The 5,101-nt window shown below is 36.7% G+C and overlaps 1 protein-coding gene across 11 annotated transcripts in view; it reads left to right on the top strand.

Moving 5' to 3' along the window:
• The window catches only part of FRY (FRY microtubule binding protein), a 221,956-nt gene that overhangs the window by 27,668 nt on the left and 189,187 nt on the right, over window positions 1-5,101 (top strand). For all 11 annotated transcript variants that reach the window (XM_085579499.1, XM_085579492.1, XM_085579463.1 and 8 more), the window contains one exon: window positions 877-1,049. The gene's annotated coding sequence lies outside the window, so the exon portion shown is untranslated. The remainder of the gene's footprint in view (window positions 1-876; window positions 1,050-5,101) is intronic.

The raw sequence follows: 5,101 nt of genomic DNA, 5'->3' as shown, positions 1-5,101 counted from the left end.
TATCTCCAGATTCACTTGGGTGGAGATACACTGTTGAAGAGGCTGCTCTGACAGCACTGTGGCTGTCCAGAGAAATGTGTCTCTGTTCTTGGAGATATTCAGTGCTTTGGTTGTAAAGGCCCTCTGTAACTGCACTTCGTGTCCAAGTTAGCAAAGAAGGTGTCTTACTCATCACTCCTTGAGCTCACAGAGAATATACTCAGGCTGCTTCACAGTAACAAGACTCAACTTGGATTTGGTAGTTCAGCATTATGGGCCTCCAGGCATACTCATCATGGGACGGTGCTCTCCCTCTGAAGTGTGCTATCTGCATCTGCTGCCTGTGGTTTTGCAGGTGGTAGTCTCAACTTCTGAGCCTTTTGGCAGCCTGTATTTGCACCAAACAGGAATATAATGTTTCCTGTTCTGATAGGGACCTCGCTGTTATACCCAAATAGATACCAAAGTGCACTCCTGCTTCCGGCAATTTTTTTCCCATAGGCACCATTCTGTTTACTTCTGTGCAAGGAAATCCAGTATAACTCAGTTTTTGCTGTTGCTTATAGTTTCTGACCAAAAATCTACAAAAACAAGGTCTAGTTTCAAGTCTAGTTTATAGTTCATATTGTCAGTGTAAAGAGAAGTTGTAATTTTAAAAATTTACAACATGTGTATATAAATTTTTATTCTTTTATGTTTCTATTCAAGAACATGAACTGATAAGAAAGCATGCAATAATTATTTTAATAGCATCTGTTATGAAATGTTTGGTAGATAAATACAAATTTTAACATCATGCTTTAAGACATGGATTTGTTTTAAACCTTTTGTTTAATCTGGGAACAGTGATATATCACATTATCCAGGTGACTGAGGATTGGCTGTTATTTTTCCTAGGTAGTTGTGATGGCTCACAAAGCAAAACAGTGATCTCCAGGAAGCAAGCAAGATAGCATCCAGACTGCTTGCAGTTAACCCATCTCTGCCTGAACCAGAAAACTGTGAAAATTACATTGCAGAATTAAAGCATTAAGAAAGATCACTGCTGGAAACTGTTGCTTCAGGGAAAGGTAAGATTTTGCGTTTATTATCCAGTCATTATGGATTTACATGAGATTTTTCTGGTAAGACTGATAATAAATTCTTGGTATTAATGCATTTCTTTTTTTTAATAGATTTGGCAACTATTCTAAAATTTTTAGTAAGTAGCTAAAAGTCTTTTGCATAGGTGTGAAGAATATAATACAAGCAGATTGGTATTTGGAAGCTCATGTATATGTGGTTCTTACCAAAAAAGATTCTGACCATAAATTTAAATATTTGGCAATGGCAAGTTTTGGGTTCTTACGGCCTGAGTTTAAAAATGAATGATAGAGCTATAATAAAACCATCACATGTGACAAGAGACTGTGCATACTTTACTACAGGTATTTGTAGAAACTTTGTCTTAATGTTGTTGAAAACTGGCAAGCCATCACCAGGAGCTGAAGAAACCTGTGGCTTTTAATGAATCTGATACAGTGCAAGTGTTTAGTTAAAGCCTTCCTGGGGCTGAAATTCCTTATAGCAAAGAGCTGGCTATATTTGGTTTTGTAAATGCTGATACATTGCTGGAAAACAGATGAACAAGCATTTTGTACGTGTACTAATTAAAGGATACAAAATAGCTGCAATTGCTGCCATGCATTTATATACCAAGGAGCCAGGGGAAAAATATACAGCAACATGAGTACATCAGTGTCCTTTTGAACAAAACAAAGCCCTTTTTTTCCTACTAGAAAGAGGGTTATATTGGTTTTAAACTCCTGTTAGGTTGTGTTCAGTCCTTCTGTTATAAAAATAAGATTTCTTGGAGACAATTAATTTTGCTGTGTAATTGGCTATAATCTGCATCAGATTTCATTGTTAGCAGAATTTCTCCTGGAGTGCTGGCTTCTATAGTGCTCCCAATTCTACTTCAATGTGGGGTGAAACATTTTCTTTTGCTTTTAAAGAGCAGTACTGTAAAGACTCGTGACAGGGTCACAGCCTTTTCAATGCAATAGTTATGTTTTCTTTGTTGATTGCTTAAATACAGATCTTTCAGCTTTCCTAGATTTTTGGATTATGGTTTTCAGTACATTGGAACAATTATTATAAAGCCATTTATATTGGTGCTTATTTTATTTTGATGTAGTGTGGTTTTTATCCAAGACAGTGCAAATCAAAGCAAGTAAAAGGATGCATTTAGTCTGTAGAGCACAGAGATCTGTAAATGTGCGATATGTGTTCTGGACCTTTATGATCACTGTGAAGATGGTTATTTTCATTGCCTAGAGATAAGCTTTCCTCTATGCAATGAGATGTTGATCTTATAGCGGACATGAAGATAGCTCCATTTGGCCAAATCTGTAAGTTTGCTTTGGCTCGAGGTGGGGCTTAGGACACATCTCCAGAGCAGCATGTCCCGTTTCAACCTGGTGTGTCATTGGAGCAGTAGGAAATTCCCATGACAGTCACTGAAGGGTGTAAGGGAGATATCTACCTCTTGTAGAGCAGTGCAGCTCCAGGAGTCCAGAGCACGATCTCCAGTGCTCCAGACACAAGGCTGAGCACGTATCACTGCACCACGTGAGCCAGGAGGGAATGAGAGCCTGGTGACTCTGGTCTGGAAAAGTACAGCTATTGGAATAACAGGCTGGTAAGCTGGGAAATGCAGGAGCTGTTTCCTAGACTACCTTGGAACTGTAATTCTAAGACCTCCAGGTTTAAGCAAGCTCAGAAAATACTACATCTGACCACTTCAGGATTAGTTTACCTGTTTTACTGTGCCTTCAGAGAACTGGTTATAGTTATGCTTCTCCTTCATGAAGCAGTTTGAGAAGATACACCCTCTCAGCAGTTAAGCTAATTGCTTCTGAGTGGAAATGGTATCTCATGGCACCAGTCTTCCCACTCCAATGAATACAAATTTGGCATATTAGCAGGTGACTTGTAAGTGTCCTTGAACTCAAAGAAGGAACGATGTGAATATATAAACGTATTTGTGGGCTTTTACTTTCTAAAAGGAGATGAGACCAAATGGCATAATGGGCTATTGTGAAATCTCTTCTACAGTTTAGAAAAACTCCCAGGGAACTGAGGAACTGATTTAGTTTCATTTAACTAGAGCAGTGTTGGTTTTTAATCACACTGGTTGCATGTCAGAAAAATTAGCAGTACTGAAGACTGATGAATGTGTGACCTATTATCTTCCCATAGATCTCTCAGGTTCTGGAGGATGACAGTGCTGGCCTCAACAAGAGAGTGTTAGAGAGAAGGGAGATAATATCCGTTGCTACTCAGAAATACAACTACCTTATTTTCTCTTATTTATTTTAATACTTCACTGTAAATTTATGCTATTTGTTTTATCTGATGATATTTTAATAGTATATCTGTTGAGCTGTAGATTGAACTCAATTAGCTCTGTGCCTTTGGCTTTTAGAAGTAACAAATGAAGACTGTATTTAGACCCAGCAAGGCATGTGACAAGCTATCTGGCAGTAATCTAGGAATGCAATTAATTGTGTTTTGTTATGCACTTGTTTGCTAGGCTAGAGTTTTAAAATTTTGCAAGGTAGAGACCTCAGAGGACATAAAAGTTCAACTGTGGGGTTTTTTTTTTGGTTTTTTTTTTTTTTTTTTACTACTTTGGCTTCATTTATCAGAGTTTTTAAAAACTCCATAATTTCTTAATTCAATTAATTGTGAAGCCTGTGTTACCTAGGAAGGTCCTTATTTTTTACTTAAGGTCTGATAGCAAGCATGGGTTTACTGAGTGTGAAAGGAGAGTGCAGATCCCAGTAGCTGTAGGTTCAGGAAATTCTCCATTTTGATTTCCCTTCTGGGAAGGCCTGGCTCTGTGGAAGATCCAGTTCTCTAACTGCCTAAAATATGTACATATATACATGGGCTATAGTACTTCACAAACTGGAGAAAGAGATATTTAAATAGGTCAGGAAAATAAATGAGAGCTAAATGCCCAAGAATTGAGATGGAACAGAAATATAGCAGTAGTTAAAAAAAAAAAAAGCAAGCAAAAAAAGCCCCAGAGAATGAAGAACTAAAAATAGATTTGTTTTGTTATTCTTAGGCATTCCTGCTGGTTGCATAGAAATCACTGAACTTAAAAGGTCGTGCTACCAATGCTCAGTACCTTTCAAACATTCATTTTAATCTAGTGCAAGGATCCGAATGGAGACTGACACTTGGAATTTGAGAGAGGCAATATAATTTTTTCCTAATTAAATATGTCAGTGTTCTAGCTTGAAATCTGTTCTGGGAAGCATATCAGCATCATGCATCATGTTGAAGCCAACAGTATTGATACTGACCTGAATCATGTGATATTTTAGAGCTGATAAGGATTATTGAATATTGTCTAAGAGTGGATTTTGGTTTTCCTTTTATGTTACAAAACTGTAATTTTTCAGGAAAGGAGTTTGTCAATATTAATTCCAGAAGAATTCTTAGAGAATCTCTATAGCTATAAGATGTGTGAGTGCTTAAGTAATTTGGTTTTTCCTTTAGCTTTCTGGTTTCTTAAAAATGGGGATGGGTGGGGAATAAATAAAAGAAAATATTTTTCTTTAAGAGTGTGCCTGGCATCAAAGATATCACAAATAGGCAGCAATTCTTATTGCAACAGCAAATGCTCAAAAAAAAAAAAAATCCTCACAAGATTAAAAACAAAATCACAGACAGTATTCTATTATTTCCAAAGTAAATATTTTACCAGATAGGTTTTTGATATAAGGAACAAGATGTGCAAGGAACAGGATGTGATAAATATTCAGTACAACATTTTAAACACATTTTAAACATCCTGGCTTTTCCCTGGTTATATTTAGATAAAGCTTAAATGGTTCCACTCAATGTTGTTTTGCTTTGATTAAAACAGACAACATTTTACCCATGTAGGTGGCTTATTTGGGGGCTTTTTTTTAAGTATAAGCTTTTTTTTCTTGTATATATAGTAAAATAAGAAAAAGGTTTTCATCCTCCATTTCCCCTTACCAAGAGATGAGCTAAAAAGTCCAAAGGTACAGATATACTACTTTTTCTTTCAGTGCTGATGTGCTATTTTGGAATATGTGCTGAC

Source organism: Lonchura striata, chromosome 1, assembly GCF_050655825.1.
Source record: "Lonchura striata isolate lonStrDom1 chromosome 1, ASM5065582v1, whole genome shotgun sequence".
NCBI lineage: Eukaryota > Metazoa > Chordata > Aves > Passeriformes > Estrildidae > Lonchura > Lonchura striata.
This window is presented reverse-complemented; position numbering and strand designations above follow the sequence as displayed.